Here is a 14,086-nt window from a genome sequence, read left to right on the forward strand (position 1 = left end):
TGTCAACAGGAAAAGATTGGTCACGTCTGTATGATCGTTTCCTCATCACCTCAACCATCGTCCTGCTGATCGATCAACCATGGCAAACAGTCCAATGGCAGGACTTAAACAACGGCCGCTACTAATTACAATGTGTTGGTCATCATATTCACAGGATAAGTTTTGTGATAATAATAATAATTAAGTGATAACCATTCCTTAATCCCATTATTTCTGCATATCATTGTGTATTTGTGTAAACTCCCCATGCATTTGTTCATTTCATAATCAGATTCATGATGATTTTTTTTGTTTTGTAGTTAGAATTGTATAATGGCTTTACACAGGATTTTTCTCTTAGAGCAACTTGGGTTTTTCCTAAGTGTGTTGTCATAGGATAGTGTAGAGAACCTTGTTTGGTCTTTTACTTTTCCCTAGTCATGAATGGGTAGAAAGGTTTGGCCAATCTTAGGTGAAGATGTCCTTAGAACTCTGTCTAGGTTTTGTTTTTTCATTACACAAAGGTTTTTATGTGTTTCCCGATTAGACAGGACTCACAGGATAGTGTTAAATTCTTATGGGATTTTCTGACTTTGGTGTTGTTCCATTAGGAACAGACTGTGATGAAAAAAACAATAATTGATGCTTGTGATAGAAACTGTAATAATTGATACTTTATATGCTATATATAAAGCATAGGATCTTGTATTAAATGTGTGATAATTCTCCAGCTTCATAGCCCGTGTCAGCTTGTGCGACATCACAAGATGGATATTTTGGGAGTACGTGCAGATGGCCAGGATGTTCCTAGGAATTTTCATAACAATGAGCCATTTGAGTATGCTGCTTTGATGTGTATTCTGTATTGTTTGTTATTGTTGACTTTTTCCAGGCTAAAGTGGACACCATTCACCAACAACTCCTGGTCCCTGCCCCCTTATCTCCCAACGTGTCCCAGACACTTGCAGTGTGCCCTCAGCTGCCCCCCTCCACCCCCAATGCTCTCTCTCTTCCTTCTCCCTAGTGGATGCTTCACTAGTCTCGAGGTTGGTGACCAAAGCCAAAGCCTCCACCTGTTCCCTGGACCCTATGCCAACGGTATTGGTGAAAGCCTGCCTTCCTACCCTCTGCCCCTCCATCACAGACATAATCAACTCCTCCCTAGCATCTGGTACAGTTCTCCCCAGTTTCAAAATCCTACAGAGCACACCACAGCACAGAGACCGCCCAAATCAAGATCATCAACGACCTCCTCGCTGCAGACTCCGGTAACATCAGTATCCTCATCCTCCTGGACCTCTCCGCTGCCATTGACACGGTTTCCCACACAATCTTCCTCAAATGCCTATCTGACCTCCTTGGCATCACCGGTAAAGCTCTCTCATGGTTTCAATAATATCTATCAAACAGAACTCAATTTGTCAACATCAACGCTCCTCCTCACCCCATACCTCAGTCATCCATGGCGTCCCTCAAGGCGTCCCTCAACATGCTAACTTTCACTGCTACGCTGATAATACACAGCTTTATCTCAGCACCTCACCATCCACTCAGCTCCCACCACAGTCTCTGGTCAACTGCCTCCATGCCATAAAAATCTGGATGACAACTAACCTACTCAAACTCAACAGCAAAAAGTCAGAGCTCATGGTTGTGGTCCCAAAGCCGCTGCTCCGGAAGGTTGGCGATCTCCTCCTCCTCCTCGACGGCTGTTCCATCAAAACATCTCCCGAGGTCCACAACATGGGTGTTATCCTGGACTCTACCCTCTCCTTTCAGTCGTACATCAAATCCATCACCAAGTCCGCCTTCTATCACCTCAAAAACTTGTCCTGTCTCCGTCCCTCACTCTCAGACTCCGTGGCAGAAACCCTAATCCATGCTTTCATCACCTCCCGGTTGGACTAATGTCATGGACTCCTGTCCGGGGTTTCCAGCAACGCCCTGGACAGGCTTCAGTATGTGCAGAACTCAGCTGCCAGGGTTATCACTCACACCAAGCCCTGGCAGCACATCACCCCCACCCTCATCCACCTCCACTGGCTCCCGGTCAAGTTCTGCATCTCCTACAAACTCCTCCTCCTCCTCCTCACATACAAATCCCTTCACGCACTCGCCCCCCAATACCTGCCCGACCTCCTCCACCAGCACACTCCATCCCGGATCCAATGGTCTTCAGACATGGGTTTGCTGTCCATCCCCCGTACCAGACTACGAACTTTTGGGGACAGAGCCTTCAGCGTGGCAGCCCCCACCCTCTGGAACTCTCTCCCTCCTGTAATCTGTAACGCCCCGACCCTGGACACTTTCAAGACAACCCTCAAGACCCGCCTTTTCACCATGGCCTTTCCCCATTAGTTAGTTTTAGTTAGTTTAGCTATCCCTTTGTTTTGTTTGTTCCTCTCTCCCTTAATCTAAATTTAAGATATTATTATTATTATTATTATTATTATTATTTTACAACTGTAGGAAATTGGAATATTTCCTATGATGATGAAATCAGACCGCTGCATTGCTTTTCAAACTGTTTGATCTGATCTGAACGACCACTGCTAGGATACCCCTGAATCCCAATTCCAAAGACTGATCTTGTAATTGTGATTGTAATTCATATAGACACAGATACACAATGTAAGGATGCAGAGTGTATAACCACCGTGCGAATGGCAGGTGAGATCCTTTGGCGAGTAACAGGCACAGTCTCAAAGATGCAGTCATACCCCAAAACACTGTTCCTGCCAACCTCTTTAAATGGCTCCTTTCATTTTGCTCTGCCTTCCAAATCAATTCAGTCAACCAGCACTGGGCCCGCTGTGATGTGTGTAAACACTGGTGAGACTAAATACCAATTAAGTCTGTGTGAACGGGGCTTTAGGTTAATTTAGATAAGAATTCATTTTTTGTAGAATACTCATCCTGCCAGCTGTATTCTGGTTAATGTTCTTTCTAACTTTAGTCTCAATGGACCTGTGCCCATGACTCATCCAGGCACCTGAGCCACGGCCCAGGTGCCATTACTGCTCCAAAGTTCTGCGAGGTGTGACCGCCTTCATCCGATGTCTACTTCTGGAGCCACCTGATGTATGTGTGTATGTGTGTGTGTGTGTGTGTGTGTGTGTGTGTGTGTGTGAGAGAGAGAGAGTATATTGGGGGTTATTCCATCAAGAGGAGAGTGAGGAGAGACCGACAAATCCATCCATAAACCCATACATCCATCCAGTTGGAGGGGAGGAGAGAGAGAGGCCTGAGGATAAAGAGGGAGAGAGATATTGGGAGAGAGCGAGAAAGAGAAAGCGAGAGCCTCATACCGACGCAGAGAGGCAGGGAGAGGCCGAGAGAGCGAGAGAGAGAGAGAGAGAGAGAGAGTGGGAGAGCAGAAGGGGGAGGGGGCAGAGAACCAATAGGAGAAGCGCTATCTAATTAAACTGCTACCACGTAATCCCAGCAGCACCACCCCCCCCCCTCCTCTGCCTCTTTAAATCCACTCCAGCGGCGCGTAGAGTGGAGACAGAAACGGCCCGAGAGGGGGAGAGAGGGAGAGAGCGTGCGAGGGAGAGAGCCAGAGAGAGAGCGAGAGAGGGAGAGCGAGCGAGAAACAGGGTTTTAGCTTTGGGGTTTTTTTCGTTACCCCCCCCCCCCCCTTCCATCCCAGCCCGCCTCTCGTCCGTCCATCACTACCTCCTCCAGCCTCGTGTGGACGCGCCTTAACATGGTGTTCCGAGGCTCCGCGGCACGGCAGTAGCCCAGGCCGGTCCCACGCTGCTCCGCGGCGGCTCGGTCCCAGCTGTCCCGCAGCCCGGCTGCCCCGGTGGGGTGGGGGTGGAGGTGGGGGGGTCGTGACGAGCATCTGTCTCCCAGACGGCGCCTCCTCTCGCGTCGAAGAAGGTAGGGAAGGGAAGGAGCGCCTCGAAAGCTCACTCGGCGTTCCTCCAACGCCACGCCGCGCCGCGCCGCCGAGCCGGGTCAATCGTTTGGTGTGGCTATTGTTGTTGTTTTTTTTTTGTTTGTTTTTTTTTTGTTTGTTTGTTTTGTTTGTTTTTTGTTTGTTTCATCCGGACGTCGGACGTGGCCGGCGCCGCGTGCCCATCTTTACCCAGAAACCCGCGCGCGTGTTTACTCGATGGCGAAATAAACAACGAGGCGCGAGATCTCCGCTCGTTTTATTCCATTACTTGCACAATGCACATGGTGCTGCTTCGTGCGCCCCGCTCCAGAACATCCTTTCAGCGCCAGATCCCTCGTCACCAAAACAACAACAGTTCCCCGTAGCTCTCTAAAGCAGGTACGTGCTGCGGGTTTTTATTTATGAATGAAGTGTGGGAAGACGATGCCCTCAATTTCGGACACGGTGGAGATGCGGGTGCCCATGGTGGTTCGCTAGATCCTCCCTCCTCCTCCTCCTCCTCCTCCCCCCGCCTCGACCACAGAGAGGGTGGTTCTGTCATGGTTGCACCCTGCTTATGTCGTCCTGTTGTGGTTGTATCGCGCGTATGTCATGCTACTACCGTGGTCCTGTCGTAGCTGTGTCGTGGTTCTGTCCTGGTTTTTCATGGCTCTGTCATGGTTGTGTTAGTTGTGGTTCTACCGTGGTTTTGTCGTGGTTGTGTGACGGTTTTGTCCTGGTTCTACTATGGCCCCGCCGTGGTTGTGTTAGTTGTCGTTCTACTATGGTTGTGTTGTGGTTGTAACACTGTCACTGGCTGTATCGTGTTTATGTCGTGTTTGTTTGGTGCTTTGAATCACGCGTCTTGTCATGCTCATTCCATGGTTCTGTCTTAATTCCTAGCTGCATAGCTGTAAAGTGTTTATATTGTGTTAGTGTGGTGTTTGTATCGTGGTTGTACAGTGGTTGTATCACTGCCATGCTTCTTCCATGGTTCGGCCATGCTTCCGTGGCTCTGTCTTATTTGTGTTGCTACTCTGCCATGGTTCTGTCATAGTTCTATCAGGGTTTTGTTGTGGATTTTCCATGGTTGTGTTATGGTTCTTTTGTGGTTCTGTCATGGTCCTATCATGGTTATATAGCTATTGTTCATGGTAGCAGAAACTCTGAGTGGGTCAGGGGGTAAGCTACTTTCCCTCTATCAGGTAGTAATACTATAATAATCTGATAACCAATGGTTGTCCTACATTATTCTAACAGTCTCCACAGTCTGCTTAGTGACACTTTACTAGTCCCTGTTCTGTTAAATAGTGCATCACCTGTCCAGTGCAAAATATGTACTGTAAAATTTCATCCACGTTGGAGGAAAAAAAAGTTGTTTGTTTATGTTTCTTGCCAACAGAGGGCAGCATATTTAACCTCATATGTGCCACTTTCTACTGTAATTCTATCCTTATCAGACATTAAGCAACATCCGATTAAAGGAAGAGTAATCTTGCGGTGGCACAGTGCTTGCACTGCTGCCTCACAGCAAGAAGCTTCTGGGTTCCATTCCCACCTGGGGCACTGTTGGAACCGTGCTCAGGTAGGTTATCTCCAGATGAGGGGCCTTTCTGTGTGGAGTTTGCATATTCTCCCTGTGCTCACATGGTGTTTCCTCCATATAACATTGGCAAGGACCCCCACCAAAACATGCAGAAGATTGTTGTCTAACCAGCAATCGACATTTGGAGTTGGTTCTCGGGCACGTCACTGTATGCTCCTGGCTGCCCCCAGATGAAGGACAAGCTGAGACAGGTTAAATGCAGAGAACAAGATTCACTGGCCACCATTGAAAGCGTGTGTGTTGGTCACCGTCGCCGCATGGGTGCATGTGTTGTGGTTAGTGGTGTAACGAAACGTAGTGTAATCACCCCCCACAATACGGCACACATGTGAACCTTCGATTAATTGCAAAATTAACCATCATACTGAAATACAGTTTTACTGCCGCTGTTCCCTTTTTTTTTATGTTTATAATTCCATAAATCTCAATGCAGAGTTGCAGTGAAAAGTAGATAAAGACAGATGCGTGCTGTGTTTTACTCTGAAGCGCAGTGATTGGTTTATGGTTCGTTACGCTATGTTGCTGCTACTTTAAGACATACCTTGAAGCAAATATGCGTTACGCTATGCATCTGCTTGTCTGCCATATTTGAGCGGTCAAGATCAGCTAGTAAACAACATACGAACATATATGTATGTGTATTGACAGATGCAGACTTCTCTATAAAATTGACTGTAACTTGTGTAATCCTGAATCGATATTCATGAAATATAGTTTGTTATAAATGTGAGAAATTGAACATGATACCGGAATTTAATTCAGTTACTGGGTGCGGATCAAATTGTTTTTTTCATTCACTACCATGTTTATAGGAAGAAAGTATAAATTTTAAGATTTTATGCAAACATAAGTCATCTTGAGTTTTGTTTTCATTTAAGGCCATGGACAAAAGTTGCTTGCTTTAGGTCCAAACCGTGATTTTTTTGTGATCCTTTGCACCCCTAGTTGTGGTGTGTGGCATGAGACAAATAAAAAATGTTCTTTGCCGATGATACCAATTGGCAGGCTGATAACAACACAGGCATTGCATGCCTGCAATTGAATGCATTCAACTCCTTTCTATCCGGGTTTGGGAATAGGGAAATGAAAGAGAGGATTTTGCACTGGAGATCACCAAGTATTAATTTGCAGTTGAGTAATGGTTATAGGTCTAAAGGCACATTGACCATTCTCGACTTGTTATTTACAAGGCAAATAAATAAATCAAATGCAATGATGAGAATGCTAATAATGTGCCCATTGTTAGATCTCACCTCAGGTTAATGAGAGTGCTGTGTACACTGGGGTGAAGGGCTCATTGATTTGTAGTTGATGTATGTTATTTGAGGAAACCAGTTCTTCATTTTCATCTGTCCCACAATCTTAATATAGTAGGCCACTAGCATCTCACTGTCATTGTTGCTTGCTTTGCTGTTGACTATTTCTTAGCGCCTGTATTTAGCCCGCACGTGCTAATGCTAGTCTAGTTGTTACATAAGAAGATTAAACGGATGGTGGAGCAGCAACATCTCTCTGTCAGTCGCGAGACACACACACACACACACACACACACACACACACACACACACACACACACACACACAAAAAAACAAGTTACGTATGCAGAAACCAGAGTTTCCGTTAGAAAAAATTGGTGCCGGTCCATGTGTCCTGGAAGATTTCAAGGTCCCGGACAAATGGGAGGGATTCCGGTCAGTTGTCGTCTGTGTTTATCGAGCTTAAAACAATTGATAGGCAGGCTATATAAAGAATGAAATCATGAATGCATGTAGATTTGGATTTTTTTTTTATTGAATATTCAAAATTACATAAGTCCTGTCAGTTAACGCCATTTAAAAATAATCAAATAAATATTATGAATATTACTAATAGAAATAAAATATATCAAATTATTTCCCATTGTGAACAATGAGTAACTAGTGCAGATGCTTTAATAAACATTTAACTTAAATACAATTTTGATCAAATCAAATACAATAAACATGGTAAGTAGGTTGAAATAAATAATAAAGTTTGTGGTGTTGACGTCTCTTCGACATATTTTACACAATGGATATTTACCGTCTGCCTTGGGTCGAACTGAAATATCCAAGATAAACCACCAAACTATGGCTGATGTGTCCCTGTTGTCACATTACATCATCTTTGAGCTTCTCCTCTGAGTTCTGGGCGCTGCACTCTGTCGCTGCTCTGTGTGAACGTCTACTGTGTTTACAAGCGCAACACGTCCAGGGGAGAGGAGGCGGGGCTTATTTCTATATCGGCGAGCGTGATTGGTTAGGGGTAAAAGGTCAGCTATAGATTGTCCAAACTGATTGGCTTTCTGCTGCAATTTGCCGAATGCGGAAATGAACAGATCTGCAGAGTAATTTGTCGGAATGATCGTGTCTATTTTATTTCGAGATTGAGAATAAAAATATTGGGATTATTATAATTTTCATTTTTTCAATTACAAAATCTGGCAGAAACATGCAAAGAATTGCCAGTGGTCTCCGGACACTGTTGACTCAGGGAATAATAGAGGTTACAAAAGGTAATTGCCTGGCAGAATGGAGTTGAATAAAAAGGAAGAAAATGAAAGAGAGTGTTAGAGAGACATTAGCAGGGAACAGAGGGATAAAAAAAGGGTTCCATTATCGGTCCTTACTCTATTAAATGCTAATTTTGGCCATGTCTCCAGTCGAGCGTCATATATTCTGTTATTATTTCTATGTCATAAGGCCAGGTCATTCCGTAAAAACCCAGCGGTATTCATAACCAACCTTGGTTCGAGAGGAGGAGCTCTTGGCGGTATGTGAGGCCTGACCGCATGTCAACTTGGAATACATTAGCAATGTAAATGGCTTGAAAGTCACTTTGAATTAAGGTTTCTGTCCATTACCACAGAGGCAGGTCAGTTGTAAGTCAAGGATGGTGGGACATATATACTGTATACACATACACACACACACACACACACACACACACACACACAACACATACACATGAATAGACTATTCTCTGTTGTTTGGAGGGGAGCAAGTGAGACCTTTGAATCGGAGTAGCCTTGGAACTCATCTGTCTCGATGTGCAACGTTGGACCATTGTTTCTAATCAGTACACACAAACAAGACAGTATAGCAACAGATATACTTAAATGGTAAACTGTAGTGTGTCAGTTATTGGAAGGAAGCGGTAATGGTCATACTTATCCTTTTCCATGTTGTGACCTGGCTTCATATTAGCGGACTATTGTCATTGGGAAACACTGATCAACAAATACATCATTATGCTCCATTATGACTGTGATCATGATGACGACAATAACAATGGTTTATATAGTTATCCGTCTGCTCACCAGGAATATGATCCGTGGAGTCGTTCTTTATTGTATACCTTCTGGGAGGAGATTTTGTGTCTTTTGTGGTACACTGTGCAGGACTTGGCCTCATTTCAGACATATTAGATCAGAGGTACTCAACTTCATCGACTGAGAGGGCCACATTTCCACAAATACTGACCGGGGGCCTTTATTTACCTCAACTGCAGAGGGTAGCTTTATTGGAAGCAGGCTTATATTATACTTTTATATCAAATTCCCTCTGTTTAGTAACTATATTTCATACTTTAGTGTGAATTTGAAATCAAACCTCCTTCTGGGTGCCATGCCATGCAAACACGTGTATGGTGAAAAAAGAAAGCTAGTAGCTAACCTAAAAGTCACACTATGGTGGGAGCTTACGGGGAATAACAGTTTTCTGAGTTTGCCTTGAATGCACCACTTCTGCTTGAGAGAGTGGCAATACTCAGAGGGCATTTGCCCCACGAAGTGATCTGCGATCTGATACGCAGCAGTAGGAAATGAGTAAATTCAATACATCTACAATTAAAAACATACTGGTTTCATTTGCTTTGTTTGCAATGTCCGATCAGTTTTGCCCCGGGTCTTTACTTTAGGCACGCTTGTATTTGTTCGTGAATGCCATGCACCCGGCATTTATTTGAGGCCCGGTTTTTGACTACTGGTCTGACTCGGAAAGTCGGAAAATCCTCACCCACCCCAACCTCAAAATCCAAGACGTCTGCCACACGCATCAACAATAAGCGAAAGCTGTAGTAACGGCTGCAATGTTAACAAGTTTTTTTTAATTTATTTACAAGTCTATTTGGACGTACACATGTACATGTTCGTGAACCCCCAGAGGTGCACTCCATTCCCCGAACCCATATTTGTTCTGTAGTTGTCTGTATTACGAAACAGCATGCACAACAAAGGAGGCGTCCATCTTGGTTTTCCAACTTTCCGGCAACTCGGGTGTGTCATTCCCAGCTCCAACTTCCTAGATAAATGCAATGTACCATTACTACCGCTGTCTAATATGCTGCACAGTCTTGCTAGTCCTTTTTTCGTTCTAAAGCATCATGGGATATAAAAAAAAAAATCTCAATTTGAGTTTAAAATAGTTTTATGGGTAAATAGTGTCTTGATAAACTGGAGAGGAGTTGGAGAGCTGGAGAGTCCAAAAATGCATCAGACAGTCGGATCCAACCCCCTAACGGCCGTCAGATGACCAGACAACCAGTACAATGGCGATTATTTTACCATTTACATTAACCGTGACATTTACCATTTTCCTTTAATGAGAGTCTTAAAAACTGAGATTTAAAATTATAAAATTCCCTTATATAGAGTTTGCAAAGTATAAAAAAAAGCATGCAATTCTTTAATAAAAAGAGAGATGTTTTGATAGTGAAATGGTGACATCCAAAATTAATGTGAATAAAGTCATTATTTTATAAATATTCATATATTTTATTTATTTTGTCTTACATTATGTAACATATCTACTTAGTTTTAATTAGTTTAGTTCAAATAAAAAACGCAAATGTGAACGCAAATTTGGCCCACATATCAAAGGAGTGTCAAGTTGTCTAGATATCATGATAGCCTCAACACATTACATTCACTATTGCGATCGACCTCTTATCTGGTTGAAAAACTCATTAATAGCAACAAGCCCATCGCTATCGAAAATCCAGTTTTCATCATCCACTTTATTTTTCTTTGTTGGCTTGATCAAAAGAGCTATTTTTTTTGCTTGCTTGCATCACAGCCGAATTAGAAAGATGTCTGTAACTTCACTTTTCTTCTTTGTCATCTCTCCTCTCTTCCTCTCCCATCTCGTCTCTTCATGGTGCACCCACTCTAGCCATTTAAAGGCAGAAATGTCAGCCAATTACCTCCAAATCTCTGCGTGTTTTTTTTTTTTAATTTACTCAGGGGGAGTGAAATGTGTGTGCGTTTAACTGTTTTAGCTTTAACAAGTCTACGGATCTCAACTGATGAGGCAGAGAGCACACTCGCTGCACCCTTTCCAATCCCTTTGCCGAAAGATGATATCTCAAAAGGGCCCTGACTGTTCCTTCCTCCGCTCTTTTCATCACGTAAGCCCAGCCTAAATATCGCCTCTCCTTCAGACAAACACTCCCGTGTTAAGATTTTTTTTTTTGCAGACTGGCATGCTTTTTCTTCCTCCCACCTCCTCCTCATTTCTTGCTATACTTCTCCCACTCGATCATTAGAGCCCCTTCTCCCCCCTTTATCTCCCTCCTTGAATTTGTGCCTGCCGTGCTCTCTTTGCTTTCATTTTACTCTGCGCTGGTTTACAATCTGTTCCTTTTCTCTCTCCCCCGCTCCCTAACTCTGTGCCTCTCTCCCCTCCCTGGAAAACAACAAACAGGAACGGCAGAGAAACTGATGACAAAAAATGGTTTTCTTTCCGTGCCTCAAGGCGTTTTCTCAATCTTAGCTGCCACTCCAATTGCCTGAGGAGAATTGGGATGTTGGAAAGTGTTTTATGGTAGAATGACCATAGAATGACCAGGCTGTATCTCCTCGCGAATCTATCCTCAGTGCTAACTTTGGTGGATGAAGAAACCTTGTTATAGGGATCAGATAAATAATAATGATTAAAAAAACAAACAGAAATGTACAAACACGTTTCCATCTGACAAGTCTGTGGGTGTCAATTTGGACCACTGTATTGCCGTGGGAGTGCTTTTTCAAGGAGCCTCTGACCTAGTAATGGAGAGCAAATCAGAAATAGAAAAATCGATTTGGCACCCGGCGGGGCAGGGATGCATTTACAAGCAGCTGTAATAATGACTGCATATGTTGTAATATCTGCAGTCAAACACTGCAAAGGCAGAGAAGCCTTTTTTGTTTTTTTGTAAGTTGTCTGTATGGCTGTGGTTGCCTTTTCTGCCGCTCTGAGGCATAAGGATACTTGTATGCATCAATCAGGGAACAATCCTGCGTTTACACATAATGCACACAGACACTGTCAGCATCTGCCTCACATACACCCGTGAACACCCTGCTTTTTTCTTTTTTCTCATTTCTTGTTGGATGTCATTAGAAGATGCCGTATGTCATAACTGATCAGATTTTCGTTGATTTGTTTTGTTTAAATCCCTTATTGTTGTTGTGGTGAATATCCCCCTCTTGGCGAAGCAATAATGATTTGTTTATTAGTTGATCAAAAAAATTGTAAGGTTGCCCTTTGAAGGGGAGTTAGTTGCGACCATAAATGCAAAACAAAGTGTTGTACTCTTGAAATTTCACCGGCCATTCAAAGGACAGAGTTATTGTAAGTGTATCGATGATTATTATTAAAGATCGGCATCGCAGGTTGGAAATTGGATGTCCACTCGTAGATTAATTCTGTCTTGGATTCAATGCGATACAGAAGGGGTGCCCAACCTTTTTTGAACCAAGATCTACTTTTAAAGTTTCCATTCTGCCGAGATCTAACTGACAAGAGTCAACCACGGAAAACAGAGGCAAGGTTTGGTGAACTGAGAAATCTACTAAGAGTTTAAAAACAGAGGAAGTGAGAATACAGAAATTTAAAGTGTGTACTCAAAGGAGCAGGATAACATCACACATAGTAGAAATGGCAAACTAGCAGTAAGACACACTGGGGCAAGGAAATAAATACACATAGGGGTCACAGACAGACAACAGACAACAGCTGGGTGACACAGAAACCAGGGAGACCAGGAGGGAGACATTCACACCAAAGACGAACTGCAAGACAAGAGCGGAGGAAGAAAAAAAAAACAACATAAGGGAGGAGGCAGCTTCTCGTAGTCGGGGCAGTAGAAGCTGGTTGCAAGCCTCAGGCAGACAACAAGGTGGTCATCCGTCAATTTTGGACCTGTGCTTTGATTTGATGATTTTCATATGAGAGAAAGCAGACTCACACAACTAGGTTGATCCAAAAAGTGCTGTGAAGTTCAAGACAAATCTTCTTAGGTTGGGATACTTTTGTTCCAGCAGTAGGTTCTGGGTTTTTGTATCCAATATGAATACCCTCTGTTGAACACCCAGCCTGCTGACACCACAGTTATATAAAATAATATAATAATACTGTGTACTATACCTTTTGACTTTTTTTTTCTTTAATATACATCTCATTTTAACCTCCATTATCAGACAAGTCTGTTACGCAGCAGTTGAAACCGCAAATATGTCCTAGATATGTTTTGGCAATCTCAAAACAATTTTGTGCACAGCATACCTGTGGGACCTGCAGGTCATGAGTCAACCCACTCATCACAACAAGGTCGCCTAAAATTTGAGCCTTGTTAATGTTATTCCTGGTCTTATGTGGCCTTTTGCCTGTACAGGTCATAAATACATTGGCAATAGTATTCATTGGCATTTTGCTTACAGCAATGTCGGACGAAAGTTGCTTTCGTACCACAGTCAGTTCCACGGCTAAGCATACTCAGCATACCCAATCATGGTAAGCCAGGGAAGAGCCTGTTAAGTTCGTATTCCCACACAATAAAATGCAAATGCCCTGGTATTCCTCTGGCCAGCCGAAAGTTGATTGAAAAGATGCTTGACTGTGCAATGTACTGTATATCCTGCACTTTGCGTGGCGTCTCATCATTGGCATTGACAGACTGGCTGCTTTATAATCTGTTGTGAGTGCCATGCTGTGTGCTGCCATGCAAGATGCACCTCTCTGAGAGAGAGAGAGAGAGAGAGAGAGAGAGAGAGAGAGGCGGCACTTGCACGCATTGCAAATGTGTGAATACTACAACTCAGCCTGCAGGAGAAATATGTGTTGTGTGTGTGTGTTTATTACGGTGGGGTTGAAAAACGAAATAGCCATGCAGAGTGATGTCTGAATGTGTGATCACTGCACACACACACAAACACACACACCCCACACATATATTGTCGACATTGTCATTTTTTCTGTACAAGCTGAAGAGGGGATGCATTGCGGGATACTGGCCCCATCCCCTCCGATAGGTGAGACATGATAACTAATGAAGGGTAAATTCTCGCTGAGCTGGTCCTTTATCCTTCTTGACGTGGTATGGAGGGGGGGGGGGGGGGGGTGACGGTGTATTTTTAGGGCCCATGTTCACTTCACAGTTACAGGAAATGGGGCAGGAGACGGCTGTAATGTGGTTTGCCGGCATGCGTTTTCCGTTCATTCCAATCATTCCCCCTTCCTGAAATCTTTGGGAGTTTGATTGTTTCCCAAGCTTATAAAAAAAAGGATCTTTATCCCCCACACACTGTATGAGACTGGATATGTGGCCTTATTTGGAAATGT

The 14,086-nt window shown here is 43.7% G+C and overlaps 1 protein-coding gene across 1 annotated transcript in view; it reads left to right on the forward strand.

The window, feature by feature from the left end:
• The first annotated feature begins 3,504 nt into the window (after positions 1-3,504).
• Positions 3,505-14,086, forward strand: part of LOC307235864 (hippocalcin-like protein 1) — a 34,448-nt gene continuing 23,866 nt past the window's right edge. Inside the window, exon 1 of the mRNA XM_080008122.1 lies at positions 3,505-3,864. The gene's annotated coding sequence lies outside the window, so the exon portion shown is untranslated. The remainder of the gene's footprint in view (positions 3,865-14,086) is intronic.

This window comes from Zeus faber (assembly GCF_960531495.2).
Source record: "Zeus faber genome assembly, chromosome: 1".
Classification (NCBI taxonomy): Eukaryota; Metazoa; Chordata; class Actinopteri; order Zeiformes; family Zeidae; genus Zeus; species Zeus faber.